Raw genomic sequence first — 22443 nt, forward strand, 5'->3', positions numbered from 1 at the left:
GCTGCACTGTTTGCCATTGTACACAGCCTCTCGTCAGAGTTTAAGGACAGTCTTGTTTTCCCACTGGGGTCAGCTGGGAAGGGTGGCTGCCTTCAGAGTTTTTTCCTGTCTTGATAAGATCTGTTACCTTCCAAGTGACTGCAGTCCTTATGGGCAGCGGGGCTAAGGTTAAGTGTCAATTATAAGTGCTTCAAGTGAAATTTCTTGAGGACATGTCTTTTTTCTCACTTAGACCTCCAAGCAAGACGCTTTCTTAAAATGAAGCCACATACTTGCATCCTTTGACCTTAAAGTTTCACAAGCACATTCTGCAAGTTTCTGTAAACAACCCAGTATTAAGAAAATTGGAATTAGTGGCAGAGAAATGTGCTCTTCTACCAAGTGGAAAAACTTATATAGGCTGACCATCCCAATTATATTCTACAAGCTGATCTAATTTTTATATTTCTTCAGGAGTAAATAGTGCCACATACCAAGAGTATAAGTATTTTTCTTTAATACATTTATTGAAAGCTGAAGGAAAATCCTTGGCAAGAATTTGGAATAACCTGCAATTAAAATGCTGCATGAATATAAAAAAACTGTTTAAAATTATTAGTGATGTTAAAAAAATCAAATGAAAATTAAGATAATTTCTCTGTGAGATTAAACTTTAGCTAAACTAATAAAAATTATCAGAACTGAGAAATAAATAAATGAGCCTGCTTTTTAAGACAAGCATTCATCTTCTATGTTAATACTTTCTGAAATGCTTAAGGTACAAGTAACAAGAAATTAATGGATAAAGATTTTTTGTTGGGTCATTTGGGTGTTTTTGGCTTGAGTCATGTTTTTTGGGGTGTATGTGTTTTGTTTGAATTTTTTTTCCATCTGCAAGGAGTTATTTTATTTTTTTACAGGCTCTGTATGAAGCTGTTAGAACAAAAATCTGGGGTAGAAAGTCATCCAGATCTTTTACAGATTGTATAGAGTCCTTAAATTAAAATATTAAATGCATAGCCAAAATATCATTTTTCTTATAATGTGCAATTATCTGCACAAATATCACCTGAACATTATTTTTTCTGTCTCATAATAGTTACTTATGCAAGTGAACTTTCAAATATATATTCAGCTGGGAATGTCTCTGAAAGTACAGCTCTCACAGTCTCTCCAGCCAATACAATCTTTACTACTTTCCTTGGATTTCATTTTTATCTATAATTCATTAATTCATGAAGGTCAAAAGTCCTTCAGCTAGTACGGAAAGACTCAAGAGTTTAAAATCCCACAGCAGAAAAAGTAAAAAAAACCCCTTCAATATCTTTAACTTTCCACTTCTGCCTTTTAGAAGGTTGATCAGTCCCTATGTGACAGTACTAATAATGATGATTTCTTGAAGAGTAGATGTCCTCAATTGTGCAGTATAAATTGAAGGTAAAAACAAAACTCTATTGGTATGCATCCTTGTATTTTTTTGCTCCTTCAATTTCCTCATAATAATGCACTTTCTCTTCTACTTATTACAAAGAACTATTCCCTTAACTACTCCAGAGTCTTTCCAATAGTAATACATTAAGCTCAAAAGCACCTGGATTGTGGTATTTGAATAGCTGAAGGGAATTTTAATTTCCCTTTAGTTTTTTTTGTCTTAAACAAAAGCAGGATAATAAATTAAAAATGTGAATGTCACAAGTATTGAAAAATTATTCAAAAGCATTACCTGGAGAAAAACAAAAATTGCCATCTGCATGCAATTTGAAAACCTTGTTCCTTTCTTATAATGTATCTTGTTTTATTTTATTTTCAGTAATTGTAATTAGCACATAGTAGCAATTGTAATTTAGAAGTGCTGATAGATTTCTGGACACATCCATGCAGCGAATTCATTCCTATCTATTGTTCTGTGATGGTCCAGTGTAAACTGGGAAACCAATCCCAAATAGGAGAATTTGGATGCTGAAGCCATGAGAAAAGAATCACAGTACTCAGTTTCACATAGTCTCAAATTTATTTATAAGGAATATGAGTACAACAGCTGGTTAGTGATTTCTATGTTTTGATGTGCACAGAGTTCACACTAGTGAAAAATTATGGCTTCATTCCCCCAGTCCATTTTAGACCTCTATGAAGGATCCAGGGTATCCCCCTATTTAGAACTAATTAGCATTTTTTAGTTAGTTCATAAGTGCAGCTCCAAAATAACACAATTATAAAGCTGCTAGCAGCTGTCTGACACTTGGGTCATCTTTTCTTCTTTCTTTCTTCCTCATATGTACCAGATCAGCCTAAACAGACAGAACTGAGTAGGCACATTCTAGGTCTCGTTTACCTGAGTAGGCTGTACCCCTTTGTAATAGGAAAGGTATGACTGACCTAGGTCAAAATTCAGTATGTAAGGCTTGAATAGGGAGTGAGTCCAGTGAAGGCCACAGAGGGAGTCAGGGGACTGGGGCATCTTTTATTTGAGAAGAGATGGAAAGGGTTGTGACTGTTCAGCTTGAAGAAGAGAGACTCAGGGAAATGTAAAACAGAAAGACCGACTCTTCTCAGTGGTGCCCTGAGACAATCTGCGTAGATTGAAACACATTCTATTCTGTCTGAGCATAAGGCAACATTTGTTTACTGTAAGGGTGGGTGAACACTGGAACAGGTTTCTTAGGGAAGTTGTGGTGTCTTTATCTGTGAAGATATCTAAAACCTTACTGAACACTGTCCTAGGAAACTTTCTGTGGGTGAGGATACTCTTATTTGGGTAAAGGGTGGCTGAAGCAATCTCCAGAGGTGTTTTCGGACTCCAGCCATTCTGTGATTCAATGATTTGGCTTTTAAGCTTTTCTTTTCAGCCACCCCACTACTTGCATCAATGCTCTTTGCCCTCTCTCAGGGAGGTATCATAAGCCTGGTGTACACACATGCATGCCACCTCTAATAAACTCATGTTTCTTGGAGAGATTAAAAATAATAGTCTGGGATGAGCGGGTCACTCTTTATATGGTCCACATAATCTGTGTGGGCTTTCGCATTTGCAGTTGTGGAGTGGAACTCCATTTTTTGCATTTGCAATTCTTCCTCAAGAGGGGTGCTCAATGCCCCTTTCAGAGCCCTAGAATTATTCCTATGATTAATAGTTTTTTTCTGATCACTTGTTAACATAAAATCAAGGATCTTAAAAACTTCCTGTTTTAGGCTAGGCAACACATCAAGGAAAAGATTAATCTTTCCTTAAACAAAAACTTATTAGAGTTAGATAATCAAGTTTTGCTCGTTCGTGTATGTTGACTTTAAAGTGAATGAATGCGGTTAGCTCTGTAGGGTAGAAATTCCAAACTTCAGGATCGTGTATCAAAGAAATTATTCTGAGCTAGCATTGTGAGCAAGCTATACATTAATATCATGTATTGCATTTTTTTAAACTCTGTTACGAAATTATTGTTCTCACCCAAATGAAGCTGCACAATCACAAAAAAAGGAAGTCACACTAGATCACATTTAAAGAAAATTAATGTTTTTTATGAGAGTTGAAATATGGATCCATCTATTAGCCATTATTTAGTTATAAATTCACAAATAAGTTTCTTTTCTGGGTCACCTTTATTCATAATTCTGTTTGGGGTTTTTGCTGGTTTTTTTTAATTGGATTTTACTTGTATTGGATTTTACTTGTTTTTTGGTTGTTTGGTTGGTATTTTTTCAGGCATGTTTAAATACCGCTAGAGCTGGCTGAAAAATCCAGAGCTTGATTTAGGATAGTCTTATTTATTCAAGCAGCTTCACTGGTTTGAAAATATATAGGTTATGAAAAAATAGTTATATGGCTAATGAGTTCAAGATATGTCATGGAACAGGAATGTTGTGAAGTGAGTGCTGAAAATAATTAATTTTCTTTGTTATATGAGTATGGAGTAGTAGTAAAGCAATCAAAACCTAGAATCTAATTGCCTTACCTAGGCCTTACCATCACCTTAATTGATATTTAATCATATTTAATCGTAGATTAAATATGAAGCCCTATCATAGATTAAATATGAAGTATTGCTGTTTGAAGGCGAAGCAAAACAAAATCTGTCTAATTGGTTCAAGTGTAGTAGTTTTTTATCAGAAAGTCTAAGAAAGAAGACAATTATCTGAAGAATACTGTGTAACTGTTAAAAAATTTAAAAAGCCAAGAAGAAATGAAACACTGTTACAATGACTGAATCTGTCTATAAGTAATGTAAATCTGTTATGGCTTTAAGAATTTTTGCTAAATATGAAGCTAAAGAAAGTTCCAAGTAAAACACTAAGTTGAAATACATTGACAACGTTTATTTCAACAATGAGAACCCCTACTCCTCGATCTCAAATACTTATTACTTCCAAATTAACCAGATATAATTCTTCCATAGAATAAAGTTCAATATTCAGACATGAACAGTGTTTATCTTCTTCAAAATATGAAACATAATGTTCTTTTTATTAGACAAATACTACCTACAATTAACCAATTGGAAATGTAATTTTAATATTCATGTAGAGATGGGTAGACATACATGCAGATTATTGACAATAGTTGACCTGCTTATTCAGGTGATGGACTATTTGACTTTTTCTGCCTTTCTCAGACTGAAGAATCAGGAATGCTACTAGTATCCAAAAGAGGTGTGTGAACTCCTGTCACCTTCAACTACTTGGATAAATTATATTTTAATTTTTAAAAACTAAGTTTTAAGGTTCATATCAAGTGGGGGTTTTACTACAATGTGTATAAATAAAACAGGCAAAAGAGCAATAAGCGATACAGTTCTTACATGACCTTTCTAACTGAAAAACCATTTGTCTTTTTTATTTTTTTTTCTATTTATGAACCTTTCATCCTTTTCTACATGTGGTCTGACTTCAAAAGGATGACATAATGACTTCTAGTTTTTAAACACCCATTTTGATCTACCACAATGAACCAAACATTTATAGGAGACTGGAAAGACAAAATGAAACAAGATAACTGAAAAAAAAAGAAAAAGCCATTACTAGATTAAGCATTGTCTAAAGGTAGATAACAATCACACTCAACTGTATTTACAGTGGCAAATGTGAGAGATATACAGGCCACTGCTTCTTTGCTTCTCTATTTTTTTCACACATCCAATTTTTTTTCCTAAATTAGTTTCATTAGCAGAGATGCACTACCGGGGAAATCAAAGATGTTAAAGGACTGCTAGGTCACCTCACCTTCAGAGAGTGTAGGAATCTTAAGCACTGCACAAACAGGGCCTGATTCATTCTAGCACCTGTATTTTCATCTATTGAATGTTACAAAAATTCACAAGCAGTACAGATGTCCCCTATTAGAGGGTATTTATTTTTCTTCTGTTTATTTTTCTTCTACCACAATAGAAAACCTTTTTTTTTTTCTTCCTTAAGAATCTTGCTCTTCAGAGAACAACAGTGAAAATACCTCTTTCTCCTTTTTAAGTGTTCTATGGCTTGTCTCAGACTTTTGTGTGGTTTATACCCCATCTCTATTTTTACCACTTTCATGAAGAATTAGAATAACCAGTTTAATTTTAAAAGTGCTAAATGTTCCCATTTGAAATCTAATTGCAGTCCATCTGGCCTTAGTTAAAGTAACTGCTAAATAGAAGATGTTAAGTAGAACATAATTACATATTACATTTCAAAATTTGAAAATTAGAAAGTAACTTGATTGAACAAACTGTGTTGCAACACTATATATCACAGAGAATATGCATTCATTCCAAAACTAACTGCTAACTAGGATAATTTATATAATCATTATCATGTGCTTCCTCTTTTTGAATTTTTCTCTTTGACATTTTTACATTAAGAAATCATTAAGTTTTGTATTTTAATGTAATTTTTTCATTTAAATTACCTGCAGGTACTCATTATGGTTATGACTATGCATGGCTTTTAGCACTAATATATCTCTGAAAACACACTGTTTATAATTCCAAATCCTCAGCTTTATCATTTAAAATTTTAACTCCTCTCTGAAGCTGGACTAATATGGTTCCTTTTCTTCAGCAAAACTATTTCAGTTTAGAGAAGCTGGGGAATTTGTTCCCTTTTATGTCACCTTCCTGTCTCATAGGAGTAAAATATGTATTTTATAGAGTAAAATATGTGTTTTCTATTCCTGCTCTAGAACCTCCTGTTTTCCTTTCCAGCTGTGAGTGTGGACATGTTCTTACATCAACATGTATGACATGATGTTGACATTGCATTCTCTTCCTCTTCACCACTGCTTACACCAGCTTTTCCCTTCTGCACCCCTTCAGTTGTGTCTTCAGCTGTCCTTCTGTTCCTTATTGTCTCTTGTCAGTGCAGACTGTTATTTGGTTTAACCTCCCACTTTCTCATCATTAACTGCTGTCATCTTTTACTTCTTCAGTCCCTCTTGCATGCAAGGGTGCATACGTGGCCCTTGCGTATCCTATACTTCTGCTGGCCACCTGTTTTCCCATTTTTATACAGCAGGAACTGGAGACAAGAAACAGTCTGGTCTTCTCTGAAGCAAAAGGCTACAACCACTCTGGACACTAATCACAGCAGATTGCTAATAGGAGACTATGGCCACACCTGATATACTGTGCTATTTTAATTTAAAAATTCCAGATAAATGCATGTCCACAGTCCCAGTATTTTTAATTATATTAAGGTTTAATCATAACACACATCTCTACAGTTTGGAATTTAATGCCCAGCTATGTCTGCAGTGATCTTTACATCAGGTAAACAACAATAGAAAAGAAAAAACAATGCAAGGACCTGCAAATGTACTGTTGACATATCCCTCTAAAGACAAGAAACAAATACATATGAGAAACTGCACCACTTGCTGAAGCAGTCTGCCTTAAACATATCCCATAAAACTGAAAACAGCCCCAAACCTCTTCACACTGTGTCAAGTTATTAAATGGTGTATTTACCAAAGAAGGATCTGAAGACATGGCAATTCACAAATACATATTTCACGTAAACTAGTAAGTAAGTGAATTGCACAGTAGTAGGTGCTCTTTATTTTCATCTCTCTAGCAGAAGAGTTGACTAGAGCAAATATATGTAATGTTTAATGTTTAAAGAGTGCTAGAAATGTCTATTTTGTTTTGTAAAGTGACTTTATTCCTCTTAAAAATAAAACATTATGTTCACCATTTGACTTAGCACAAGGTATTAACTGCTAATCTGATAACGCACATAAAAGTCAAGGATTGCTAAAGTATCTCTGAAAGTATATGGATTTCAGCAATATGAAAGAAGTATACATAGTATATTTTTCATCAGAATTTTTTAGGAAGAACACTACAGATACGAAGTGACCAGTGATATGAAATAAGGACATTTAAGGCATCAGTAGTATAAATGCTTGGCTTTGGAGAACTGCTGATTAATTTAATGTTATGCTCTGCTGTCAAAAGAGAGAAAAACCCTAAAGCCTGTTTAACTATGCATAATGATCTGCTTTTGTCTGCAATTTTTTGTTGTTACTGAGGAAATCTGTGGTGGCAGGATCACATTTCAAAGTGGAGTTTATCTTTTTGCTATTAAAAAATGGATGCTCTTCAAAGGAGAACAACCATTTAATTCGAGTTGCTGATACTGGGATGTTCTGGGTTTGGCTGGGGTAGAGCTCATTTTCTTCACAATGGCTAGTATGGGGCTGTACATTGTATTTGGCCTGGGAAAAGTTTTGATAATATAGAGGTGTCTTTGTTATTGCTGGGCAGGGCTTACACGGAGCCAAGGCCTTATGTTGCTTTTCTATACTGCCACACTGGCAGGGAGACTTGGGAGTGAGTGGGAGGTTGGGAGGAAACACAGCCAGAACAGCTACCTGAACAAAGGGATATTCCGTACCACACATGTCATGCTCAGTATATAAAGCTGGGAGACCAAGGAAGAAGGGGGGACATTTGGAGTTTGTCTCCTCAAGAAACCATTGTGCATAATGGAGCTTTGCCTTCCTGGGAATGGCTGAATACCTGACTGCCAAAGGGAAGTTGTGAATTAATTCCTTGTTTTGCTTTTTTTGCATGCATAGCTTTTATTCTTGTCTCTGCCCATGTGTTTTCTCATTTTTAGTCTCCAGAAACTCCACCCAATCCCATGGCTGAAATAGCAATGAGAGGCTGCAGATGAGCTTAAAGCGCTTAAAGAAGTGTTGAACTACATTTTCTGTTTCTTTCAAGATAGCAATTGCTCCTTTTTTGCAGTATCTCCTTGCAGACATCATTCCATTTGTTTCCATTGAATGACAGACATGTAATTACCTCCAGCAAAGATTCAATAAAAGTTTGAGACACCTAAAAAATATGGTTTTTTATGTGGAGTCATAGGTTAGAAATAATATCAAGATCAGGTATGTGTCTGTAGACAGGTAGGTGCCTGAATTTGGAGTTGAAGATCCAATTACACATAGAAATCAGCAGCTCAATTACTTACCTAAAGTTGGGTGTGTGCTATTTGAGATCACGGACTCATAGAATGGTTTGAGTTGTAAGAGACCATAAAGATAATGTAGTTCCAACCCACCCTGCCATGGCTGGGGACACCTTCCACTGGTTGTCAGAGCGGGCCTAGGAAAGATACTTTGGGAGATTTCTCATACTTGAGGAATGATCATACCCTCCTGCAATGGCAAACAGGAGCTGAGCAGAATCATAGCCTGCACAGATGAAACCCACATTTTAAAAAATGCATGTCCTAATTTATGCACAATTTATTGAAAGGGAGACTGCCAAAATGGGTAAAACAAGTATTTTCCTTTGAGCTTTTAAACTGTTCAGGGAAAAAAAAAAAGCTAAGAGCTCCAAACTAGTCATCTTCTTTATTCAAGTCAGAATTAAAATACGGAGACTTAATCCTGTCTTCCTTTTTATTTTCCTATATCAGAAAACAAAAGCAAAAAAAAACCCCAAACTTGTGAAAAATCCAAGTTCAGAGATATTAAAGATGTACAACAGAATGAAAGAATGAGTTCTCAGCAAGTGCCTTATTTATAAATGTCTCTCTTTCTTTTTTCCTTTTCTTTTCCCTTTTTTTTTTATTTTATTCAAGGATAAAAGAAAAATCACACAGAAATTATGCAGTCAAAGACTACCTCTATTTCATTCTAAGGCAGCTGTGGACAGAAGACAAAGGGGTATGCCTGACTAGACCACTGAACACCACAGTAAATCCTAAATGGTGACTAGGCAATATGAAATAGCAACCTTTGAAAATAATATTTTGTGGAATGGTTTAAATGTCTTCCAAACCTCTGTAACTACAAGAATGAGCATGTGTCAGTGATGGAAGTCAGCCACCTCTCTTTCATAGGTATAGCATAAATGGCATGAATTGTCAGTCTATCTATGTATTTTTTTTTACCCTAGCTGCCTAAAAGTTGAGCACGTTTAGCTACTAGACTATATAGATTTTTAAATATCAAAATACTGCTATGATATTTTAGGAGTGAAGCTAAAATACAGAATTTGCTAATACCTTTCTTGATCTATTTTTTACCTCCTTACTGAAGAAAGAATTCACACTCAGAATAAAATTAGTGAAGAGAAAGACATTTAGCCTTCATAACATCCATTCAGTTAGAAGGAAAACAAACATGATAATGTCGGTTGTTAGTTCTCCTCTCCTTTACAGCTAATACAAATATGTATTTTTAAAATCTCTATTGCCTAGAGATTCCAATCAGCATTAATGTTAGGTAAAATTACTTAATGCACTTGAAAATCAAAGACAGAAAACAGTTAAAAAGAAGTAACAGAGCTTGTTCATGAAAAGTATTGGAAAGAGATTACAGAAGTCAGGGCACATGAAAAAGAAGGAAATATTTCCACAATAAATATGTTCTCCAAATTTGCTGAAATTAGCTTTTAGTTCTTATACTTGTTCCAATAGTAATTCAGATTTATTGGCCACAATCTTCAACTCGACTATGAGAACAGCAAGACAAAGTCCCCTAATGCAAACAAAACCAACCATGGGAGGAGCACTCAAGAAAAGTTCCTAATAAGTAGCACAGAACATTCAGGGGTAAAGATGTGATATCTAGTGCATTTTCCTGCACTTACCAATTCAAAGTGCTGCATTCATACCACTTCCTAAGTGGGAAGAAATTATTATGTCAGACCATTTGGTTATCTAAGATAATACCAAAAAAAAGTCTTAAGTTAACTTAAAAATCAATAAAATATGCATGTGAGTGAATTATAATGTTGATAATGCTTAAGCTATGCCTTTCCTCTTTGCAGGACACTGCTGCTGATGAGTGGTATCAACTTCACACTTGTGTGAATGATTCCCCCTAGGAAGACATATTATCATCCTAATGTGTTAGCCAACAGAGAGAAAATCCAGCAAATAGGAAAGGAATTTTATTTATGGCTATGCAAAGTATATTTCCTTGAATATCTTGCATAGCTTGATTATGAATGTTTGAGATCAACAAAATCCCTCCCAGAAGTACAGTCCTGATGTGGATATTCACAGGAGAAATCTGTGGACTGTGAATCAACAGAAAGGCAGTGGCTTAGTAGTGATCTTCTCTCTTTTAAGTAGACTAAAAACAAGTAGTAGGGAAAAAAAAAGAATGAAAAAATAACTTACTTACTCGGGAAAAGAAAGTTAAAGGAAAGTTTTCACTAGAAGTGATAGGAATGGAAGGAATGGATTCTCATGTTTATATAAAATACTACAATAGACAGTAATTTTAATGGATGAAAAAGAAATAAAAAGGAATTTATTTTCAGATGAAACCTATTAATATTGGGGGAACTTATAAGAAAGAGTGACAATAATTTAAATACAAATATACCACCCATCATCTCTTCAAGACTGATATCTACATAAGACAAAAGCTGAATCTGTGATCTCAAAGGTAAATAGTGCAGGATAAGAAAATGACATATGAGGAGTAAAGAAATGAATAAAAAGCCAGAGAACCTTTATAAAACTAAGAATGTGCAACTATGGAGAAAATATTAAACAAATCTTTCAGAAAAGGTGCAATGAGCCTTTGCTACTTAAACGTTTTTAGTCAAACTTGGCTCCAAACTTCAGTGACACAGATAAAGAAAATAAAAAAAATAGGCTTTCTAAATGGTAATTTAGTTAGACAGTGTTGAAGCACAGAATGCTCATTTTGAATGACTGGACAAAAAAACCAAAGATATTTATTTTTTATTTGAGGCTAGATAATGTAAGAAAAAACTAAAATTTGAAATATAAGCAGGCTTCAGTCAAACACTATTTTCATCCACATAAATAAATTAATTTGAGAAAAAAATATATAATTTTTATTATAAAAAATGAGGTTAGCTCTTCAGATATGATTAAATGAAGATTGACAAGAGACATCCAATGTGAGTAATTCATATTTTGAGTTCTTTCTGAACTATGTATTTATTGGTTTAATGAAGGAATTTATCAGCATCATTCAGATGTCTAGTGCTACTTGAAGTGCTCTACCAAATTTTATATAACATTCAGCTGCTAGTCCAGAAAGCAGAGGTTTTCCTTGTCTTATGCTTTACCTCCCAGTCCAGTTCAAGTGTCTCTTATATCCGTGTAACAATGGCACTAGACACTGTTCAAGAAGGTGAATAAATTCCCAAGTGTTTTCTGTACCAATTAGGGACAGAAAAGCATGGACGACCAAGACTATTATGGCTGACATGTACAATCATTATCAAAATAAAAGCACTTTAAGTGCTTTAGAAAGTAAAAAACTGGCTTTTTCACAAATGTTAAGTCTCATGGCAGAAGAACCTCTATCATAGTGCAGAGTGCTTCTGTAAGTCAGCATTTTAATTACCTGAATGATTTACATTTCCAGTTTACTTGCCTGCTCTCAACAGCCAGCTCATGTTTCATCTTATGTGTGCAATCACAAGCAGTGTGAAATGTTATTAAAATGCTTAGGCATAATTGATAGAGTCAAGTTCCCAGCATGCCTAAATTACTTTCATCAGAATATTTTTTCTGAATTTATTTTTAAGATCCTGCCCTAAAGGTTTTCTAAAGCCTGGCCTCCAAACTCAAGATTGCTGTGGTTTCTTATGAGAGCCTGCCTAATTCTTTGAGCCAGTGTAAGAAACTAGTGCAGAAAAAGAATCTCAGTACAGAGGCAGGGAACACTATACAAAAGAAACATCTGGGTAGGAGGAAAAAAAATTATACTCTTGCAAGAAAGGAAACACCGAATTAAACTGTGTTGGTTAGTCCTGTTCACTTAGAGGAAAATGGCATAAGTACCTTCTTAATAGTGATTTCAGAAAGGTAGTCCTGCTTTACCTTTTGCGTAAATGTCCCTATTCAGTCAAATGTAGAACATAGATTTTCTGATTACCCAAGGACAAAGGTGGCAAATACTCTTAGCTTTCTTCAATTACTTGAAAACCATTTTCCCCAATATTAATTAAAATTAAGCTGATTTTTCTTCCAAGGTGATTTTCACTTTATGGGTCTATAAAGTGGCTATGTAACTAAAGACTTTAATCTACACATCTTGTTCTCAGAAGCTTTTTTCTTTTAGGCAAAACTAAGCTCCTGTTCCAAACAGCCTAATTTCTAATTACTCCATCTCGAGTAAGAGGCTGCTTTATTCTTATCAGCAGAATTTTATTAAAAGAGAATCTGCAATCTTCAGCAGACAGGATACATTATCTGAGCTCTGCCTTCATCACCTAATCAAAGCTGATTTATAGAAAATTGTGCATCTCTGTGGTACTGAGTATTGTGTTGAAAAGACCATATTGCAAAGGGATGATACCTACATCATCAAGGACAGAATGTTATTGGATTTATAAGCTGCCAGGCACCGCAAAAAACATTGCTGGCTAAAGCTATACAGTTTACCATATGATGTCACACTGGATACAATGTAACAGGATCTGGTGATACCATTAAAGGATAATAGTAGTCCTGTCTCTTTTTAAATAAGAAATTATTCAGTTCCTAGGTAGACAAATGAGGCTAAATAGCTAATAGCTTATGTCCTGAGATTACTGCAAGGAAAAATAGTTCATGACTGTCTTCAACTCTTATTTTATGAATAGGCATAAAAAATTGGTTTGATAATTGATATTTACAACAATTTCAGGGTTTAAATTATGCATTTAGAATTTGCTTTTTAATTACCTACCCTTACTTAAAATAGCTGTCTTGTTAAACTAGAAACATTCATTTTAGGAGAATCAGTGCTTAGAATGTCACCTCAAGAAAAGGGAATTCAGTCTCCTTCACCAAACAATTCTGGTTATAAAAGGATCTGATTATCCATCTGTGTGTCAGCTCTTCAAGCTGATACCTTCTCGTTTGTTTTTATTTTTCTGAAAGGCACAGTTTTCTTGAAATGAATTACACTAGCAGTGTCATGTTTCTCATAGGTAATTGCTTACTTCATATATTGCAACATAAAACCTTAAACCATAAAGCTGATTTTCTCTCTCTCTTTGGTCTCCATATAAATTTTGCTTTGTGTTTTGTGCTTACAGCTGTAGAGACAGTATTTGATACACTAATAATACAGCAGACACCAAGGGCTTTGTTGGAAACAGCTTCTATATTTTGCAGAGAAAATAAACTCCTTAACTTGTACTGCCAGTATTGCTCATTCTGGAAATGACTTAATCACAGAAACTCAAACTGAAGTACTAACGCATTGGTGGCAAAATTATAACTTCAGTGAATCTAGGAGTTTATCTTCTTTTATTTACTTTTGCTTTCAAAATGATATTTTTAACAATCAGACAATTCAGAGTGTAGTTCAAGGAACATTATTTGCAAGGGACTGTTGTTAATGGGTGACCTTACAGGGAATCACATGGTGGTGGTGTCTGGGGCATGGGAAAGAGCCTGGAAAGGAAGGTATGTGTGCTGTTTTATCCCAATACTAGCAAAAATGTTCCTGACTTGTTTATGTACCCGTAGAGACATAGCCTGGAATTAGCTTTATTTCTCAGTTCCCCAGATTTAAGATACTACTACCAAAGTTTTTTGCAATGCATTTTGTTATCTACTTAGAAAAACATATACTTAAAAAAGAAATTTAATTATTATGGTCTTTAGACCAGCAAACATTCTATTCTGGAAAATCTAAGATTTTCACTATACTAAGGTCTCCTATTTTCAACGACTTTCTCAGCTCAATTTACCCCTAATTACAGATTTTCATCTCATATCTGTTGTTGTTTAACCCCACCTGGCAGATGAATACCACATAGGTATTCACTCCCTCCCTTCTAGCAGGATGGGGCAGAGAATTCAAAGTGCAAAAATGGGAGAGCTTGCATGCTGAAATAAAAGACAGTTTAATATTTAAAAGCAAAATCCATGCAGTCAAGTGGAGGGAAACAATTGGTTTATTCCCCACTTCCCACAGGCAGGAAGGTTCTCAGCCATCTCCAGGAAAGCTGGGCTTTGTAATGCATAACAGCTCCTTGGGAAGACAAAAGCTCTGAATTTCCCCATTCCATGAAACTCCCCCGGGCTGTATACTGGGCATGATGATCTATGATATGGAATATCTCTTTCTCCAGTTCTGGTCACCTGTCCTGGTTATTTTCCTCCCAGCTTTTTCTGCTGTTCTTCTCTAGCAGACCATGAGACCCTGGAAAGTCCTAGGCTAAAGGCTGTTTTGGCTTGGAAACAGCTGAAACATCAGGGTGTTATCAACAGTGTTCTCATACTAAATCAAAACCCCTCAGCATTGCAGCAGCTACTAAGAGTATGAACTCTGTCCCAGACAAAACCAGGACAACCACATTACCATCAATGCACTGCCTCTGATCTGCAGATGATGCCAGCCTTAGTTGGATTCTTGCTTTTCTCCCGAAAAAAATCTCCCCGTGTTTCCTACTGAGCCAGTGCTCTAGACCTGGATGATAAATTTAATATACTCCTACCTTCAGTCATCTCTGAGGGCCCACTTTTATGCAGTTTTTACAGTAAATCATCAATACATAACTTAGAAGAGGACAGCTCAAGAAAATGAAAGGTTTTCTTGGTGAAAAATAAACTAAAAACATTAATAAGCAAACATGATATATATGGGGTTTTTTCTCTCTTAAGTACTTTCTTAATTTTTCAATTTTATTTGCTTTTAATTAGGTACTAAACCTATCTCTTTATGTTTATAAGTTTATAAACTTAGAAGCCCCAAGCAAAGAGGTACAAGATAAGCAAACATAAATTACATCATAATCACTTAGTGAATCTAAATTGTTAGCACACAACCATACCTGTATGGCCCAGTTTTGAACATAACATACATTCTGTTTATGCTTGTGAGAACAGGTATAGCTAAAAAACAGAAACTGAAAATATTGTGGGACTAGTTTTATTTCAGACTTTTTAAACTAGTGTGTGAGCATGTTTATAACAAAACCATAATCAATAATCCCTTTTATCAGCTGAGAATAGCAACAGTTGTAACTTTTTTTGTAAATTTCCAACAACTTGCCATTATTTTGTTTATAAGTTACATAAAATGTTATTGCAATTTATGCCCGCAGTCTGATTCTTGGTATTCCTCAGTGTTTAATATGCCTGTTTTGTTTCTCTAATAGGTCTCCTTCCATATAAGGGGTTTTTATTTTTCGTTCTCAAATATACTGCATCTCTTGATCCAATACCTGTGTTTCTATTTTTGCTGACATTTTCTTTTCCTCTACATAATTGCTTTACTATGAGTCTTATTAAAGAAGAAACAGAAGATTTTATTTATGGAGCTAAATATTTAGCTTTATTCATAGTCTAATAGCTCCTCTATTATATGCATTTTTCATAATTTGATCACAGCTAGGCAAATCCAGTAGTCACTCTGAGAAAAAGTCCTATAATTACATGTAAGCTGATATTGTATGGAATACACAGAATTCCAAAGCATTATTGTTCACCTCAAAGCACTGTTATTGAAGGTGACTCACACCTCTAATTGTGAAATAAATATGCAGTTACTACACTAGTTAAAGTGACCTGCCATATCAGTTCTCCTTCTTAAAAATACCAGTGTGAAATGGAATGATTCTTGTTTAAAGCAGAAAGGGAGGAAGGCGATCCAAGGATAGCTTAAATGTCATGGGAAGTTTGTTTCAGGTTAATTGAATCTAAATCTTTTTGGCCTTCATTTTTTGCCAGGTGAAGATTCTTTCTGATATTAAGAAATCTAAATCCAATTATTTACCTGTGGGTCAAGAATCTTTTCCTTTGAAGAAAAAAAAAAAAAAAAAAAAAAAAAAAAAAAAAAAAGGTAAAATTAAAAAATTAAAAGCTGTTTCTACTTTCATGGGCAAAATATGAGGTCTTCTGGAAGAAAGTATCTATCCATAGCAACTCAGGTATGAGAAAAAAGTGGATTTATATGAATATTTAATACTTATTGCTACTGCCTACTGTCCTACACCTCCTACTGTGTGATCACAGTGTCTAATAATTTTCCTTGTTTTGTTCTATGATTAAGAAACACATTTCTTAAAATTAAAAGTTTATTTTGTGCTTTTTTGGAATGCAGGATGTATATGTTCTTTCATAATGAGTAATTACATATTCAGAAACAAGTATGGCTCTGGTATTTTAACAGAAAAATCTTGAGGATATTTGTTTACCTGCTACTTTGCAGATCCCTGTTTTAAGTCAAAAATACTGCAGTCATTGCATAAGTACATTAAAAGTTCAGGTACTCATGTATATCTAAAGTAGCATGGCAGCAATAATATTTATGTATATTTATCATTTTTGTGCATAATCAGATACTCCAACCCTCTTGGTCAAAGCCAGTAGTTGTAAAAAAACCCAAAAAACGTAACATGCTCTAAATATATCCAGTGGCTGGCTGCTTAAAGATCTCTTAGAGGGTGTGAATGAAATAATTCCTTTCACCTTTGGGGAAGGGATATGAACCACCTGTCATCACTGAAAACAAATAAAAAAGGGTGTCTGGGATGACAGAGGTAAGAAGTCTCTCAGTTCCCTGCAGCTAAATAGAAGTATTTGTATTCTGTGCTGCTGGAATAACTCACTGTACTCTATACAACTGCACGTCAGATAAAGGACTGCTGAGTTACAGGATATATTTCAGTTACTGTAAAAATGAAATTATTTATAATAATTTGGTAGGACAGGAAATAGGAGCTGGAAAGTTCCCTAATCACAAGCCCATAGAGGGACACTAGATGCATTGTCTGCTCAGCAGAGGCAAACTGAAACGTACTGTAGGCTTCTAGCCCAGTTATATTGTATTGCCATTGCTAGGAACAGCCACCTGAGTTTGCAGGTCCTCCTTCAGAACAGGGGCTTGCCACACTTGTCTTGTCTGAACCTGTTGTAAACATTTGCAGCTTTACTTTTACTTACTTTGGCTGTGAAAATATTGTTTCGAATTTCTTTCTTTTTCTAAAACATATAATACATTTTTTTCTTTCTCATTATTGTGTCTGAGTTAATCTACCTTTGCTTATTTCAATATGTAAAGTTTTTGTACAAATAGTAGCAGTAAGAATGTTCTCTTTTTGTAGCAAGCTACTTGTGGCTGAGGTATTGATATTGTGCAGTGAAATACAGTCCTGAACTCATAGCAGAAGCTCCAGGAACTGGGGATACACCATGTGGAGGAAAGAACACAGGCACAGGATGATGGGAATCAGAGACAAGGCTGACACTGGACATCTCACAGTTGTAAGAAACACACTCATGATAGGTTTAAGCAATGCAGCCCAGGATCTGAACTACTTTTTGTCATGAGAGAACAAGAGACAAGTCTGTGCCATAAAATGTGCCGTGTTGTAGTGTAAAATTGCATGTAGCTTGAAGACCAATAACAAGGTATAATTTTATTAAATCTATTTTAAAAAAATCAAAAACAAAAAGGGGAATCCTAAAAGATAGAAAGGGAAATAGCTGACGAAAACATTATGCTCCTTTCAGGCAAAGAGGGATGCTGATGATTCCCCACATACACGCCGAAGAGATTGCATTGACATTAAGACCAAGAGAGACAGTGGAAGAGTGACATGGCAAGAAGAGCACTGGATACTGAGGTACACTCATAGTGTCTGTATCTTGCACATCCCAGGATTTGCTGGGAACACATTCTAGAGGAATTCTTCTGTATTAAGTAGAATAATACAGAAGAATTCCTTGCTTCTTGCTAGCTCTCTTCTTGCTGTGTGCTTTCTTCTTGTCCACAAAAGACATTTGGCACATCATCTAACATAGTCCTGTGGAGCTTCATACATGAGCCACCTGGAGAAGAATACCAGTACTGGAAAAGAAATGCTTGCAGCCACAGGAAGAGTATGGTGCCCTCTAAAACAACAGAACGCCTTTGGTGCGGCTGGATTGGCTTCAGCTGTGTTGTTAGATTCACACTTAGGAAAACAAGTAGAAGTGAAGCCAAACATTTATTCAAATTAACCTGTGCTTGTTTTCACTGTGTATGTTAAAGGCACTGCCTATGTTCTTTGAATAAGGAGTGCAGACAACTGTAGCCACTGCAGGGCTTGATGATCTTAAAGGTCTTTTCCAGCCTTAGAGATTCCATAATTCTGGGATTTGAACTGAATTAATCAACAGAAAGTATTTTGAGAAAGGGGCATACTCAATGCAAATTTAGTCTGAACACTATTGCTGATTTTTCAATTTTAATTTCTCCTGTTAAGGGAGAAAATAGTGGGGAAAATATATTCATGTAGACATCATACTTAACAATGGAAATAGACAGCATTTGAAAACAAATAGAAATTATACCTTTCATTTATTTGCTGATTTTTTTATAAGGTTGTATTTCTCTTGAAACTAGATTGATTGCACAGACTTCAAATATTAGAGTTTCATTTTAAAGCAAATGAACAAATGATTTATCTTTGCCACGTATACATAAAACAGTTCTGAACCTTTTTAGAAATCATATTTTCAAAGTGATAAAGCAATTACAAGAAAAAGAAAGAATTTTTATCCCATGGATCAATTTATACTATCAAAAATAGAATATTTCTCATTCTTGTCTGAATATCATGGTTTCTTTAGATAAAGGACTTTTCCTATCACCAGAACTACACATAGTTCTAATCTAGACTTTAAAGAACTCTTATGTTGCTCTCTCTTTGTGGGTGAGTATTAAGTACCATATGATTTTTCTTTAAATAAATACAGTCTGAAGGTTGTTATTTTCTCCTGACAAACTAATATAAAGTCTGAGACAATAAGGAAGTAAAGAAGTTTTGCAAATAAATAATTTCGGTCATCCACCATTCTGCGTACATTTCAGTTGATATTGGAAAAAATTATAGAATATATGAGATGTATTAAAACTAACAGAAAATAAGACTACGATCTGGTAGTTACTTCCAGCAGAGTTCAATACCTTATTCATACTCAATAATATTTTGTTTTGAAGATAACATCAATAGAAGAAAAATAACTAATTATTTGAGTTAATTGCTGCTCAGTGTGTGTAAATCCTCCACAATTTGGCCCTGCATATTCATTCAGAACTTAAAGAATATGTCAGTTCAAGAAATATTTAATTAAATCTATCACATTAGTGATAAAATATTTTGAAACTTTGAAAAGTTATCATAGAAACTGAATATCTGAAAAGAAGATATTACAGAGTGTTTGATTGAATAGGTAGTGCATATCTTACTAGAAAAAAATGAAATAATGAGATTCTTCCAGTAGGGTTTGATTATCTGAACAAAATAAGTATGCTATTTGCAGGCACCATGTGGATTAATTCTGCAAGTACATGCCTTTGGGAAGGAGTTTGTTCATTGTGGTGACTCTACATTTTTTTTTTTTTTTTTTGGACAGTGCTTAATGCAGAGCAGAATCCAGGATCCAGGTTGCTGAAGCCTTTGAATGCTGTTCTGTAAGTTTTCATAGTTTCTCAGGGTGGGAATGACACCCTTTCCTATATAGCCCAATATATTTTTTTTCATAAATCCTTTGAGTTTCCATCTGTTTGCCTTATCTAGAGTGTTCTGTCATTGACTCTAAGATTCTGTGAAGGCTCCAATTTCTCTCCACCACATCTCCATCCATTGTCAGAAGCAAGAAAAGTTTGGCCATTCTAAGAATGTAGAGTAAGCAGCAATTTAAGAGATAGTGTATAAATATGAATCACCTATGTGTAGCCATGAAGACTCACCTCCTTTTCTACCATGAATCTTATAGCATTGGAATGGAAGGCATGGGAAAAAAAAAAAAAAAAAAAAAAAAAGAAAAAAAAAAAAAGACAAGATTTTTTGATACTGGGAGAGAAGGACCTGCATCCATGCCTCCTAAAATATCTCCCCAAACAGAAGGCTCATGTCTCTAACTCTTAACATGCCTTTGCCACGTTACTGGTATGTCAGTATTGCAGACTTCCTTTAGTTCTGTGCTATATCTGCTGACTCCAAAAGGATATTTTTATTGTTTCTCTGTATGATTTCAATAGCTGAATTGAATCTATGATCTCCGCAGGGTCCCTGACATTTTAATAATAGTTTGCATGAAGTTCCCTAGGTAGTAGGGTTCAGTTCTAGATATGGAACAGAAAAATATCTGTGACTGAAGACATTACAATCTCTTCTACCACATATAATATAAAGAGCAAATGTCTGCAGTCTGGTGTAATCGATGTTGGGTAAAAAAAGTCAGGCATGCAAGACACTATTTTGTAAGTACCTCTACATATAAAAAAATGTTGCAATTCCTTTATATTTTAACACAGCATACGAAAACAGAAGTCCAGCAGCTGTGACAAGCTGCTTCTACTAAGCAAAAAAGCTCCATATATTATAAAAGGCATGTGTACTTTTGACAAACGGAAGATAACTTGCAACACTGGGAAAAAAAAAATGTGACATTTTTTCTGTCTTATTCAGAGTCCTGGGATTCTGAATTCAACCCTTTGATATTTAACTAACTTGCAGGGCATATACTTTTTGGAAAACAGTGTATGGATGCTGTATAAAAGGCAATCCAATATTTGGATTTTATTTCCAATACTTCCTCAGTTAACATTTACAAAGGTTTAGCCTCTAGGAAATATTTATCATATTACTTAGTATGGATTTTTTTTTATCACTGGTCAAATCATATACTCATTTTTGAAGATTCAGGCTCTAATTCACAATTTTTTAATGTCAAACACAATAATTCTTTCAGACATCTCATATGCTTGAATGTAAGCATTCAACTAAATATTTACTGTAGGAAAAGTTCAACATTTAGCAATCATAAGAGTAAATCCCATTTCCTGTTTTTTTCTGCACCTTTTTTATTCTTTGAAATACAGGAAATCTGCCTCTCTTTCATTCAAAAAGTCTTAGTCGAACATATGTAAAATTTTTTTAACATATGTTTGCTGATGTGTTTATTACTAAGTGTTTTAAGTGCCTAATAGACAGTTTCTCATGGTCTTTTTCTCTTTTAATGCAGAAGCCAACAATACAGTACAAAACTTGTTATAGAAGTCTTTTAAAAAAGTAATTAACATTTTTTTCTTCTTTATGGCAATTATCATATATTTTCTTTATATCATTTGTCCTGCACCTATTGAGTCATAGTAAACATTTCTGTTGTATTTCTGAGCTGGGATCAACAATACAGTACAAAACTCGTTATAGAAGTCTTTTTAAAAAGTAATTAACATTTTTTCTTCTTTACGGCAATTATCATATATTTTCTTTATGTCATTTGTCCTGCACATATTGAGTCATAGTAAACATTTCTGTTGTATTTCTGAGCTGGGATTGCTTTAATGAATGTTTGCAATCAGGTTTTTATGTGAAATTATTCCCTCCTTTGGCTATTTTAGGGGTAATTGATGTCATAATAATGACATTAAACTTGGAATATTCTGTATATATTTTATGACTGATCTATCCAGTATTTTCAAGACATTTGTCTATAGCGTGTTATTACAACTACAAAAAAATAAAAATAAAAAAACCCAGAGGCTTTTTTAATATTATTTTTAAAAATATAAAAGGTTTAATATAGCTCCAAAAGGAATACAGTTAGTTAGCTATTGAGTTGACTTACAGTTAAGAAACGTAAAAATGGCATCTAGTCAATACTTTTCAGTATTTCAGATATATTATAAAGGCAATCAGATACATTCATAATCACTGTGAACTTCATATATATTTGGAAAATCAGACAATTTTTAAAAGGAATGTCTTGAAAGACCTACATTCATATTAAAATAAATAGGGGAAAAAAACCCAAAAACCAGCAAAAGCAAACCATCTTCATTGCATTATTAAAATGGCACATAAAGACTCACAAATCAAGGAAGAGACATTTAATGCCATACATATAACTGAGAGAAAAGTGGTTTTTTTTGGTAAAAAAAATTAACAAAAAAAATTGGAAATAAACTGCTTTTAATTGGAATGACTTGAATTTCACTTCAGAAAATAACCATGCTTGCAGTTGTGGGAGCATCTGTAGACTTTACTGAATTATTCAATG

The sequence above is a fragment of the Onychostruthus taczanowskii genome, unplaced genomic scaffold (genome assembly GCF_017590055.1).
Source record: "Onychostruthus taczanowskii isolate IOZ18803 unplaced genomic scaffold, ASM1759005v1 scaffold77, whole genome shotgun sequence".
Lineage (NCBI taxonomy): Eukaryota > Metazoa > Chordata > Aves > Passeriformes > Passeridae > Onychostruthus > Onychostruthus taczanowskii.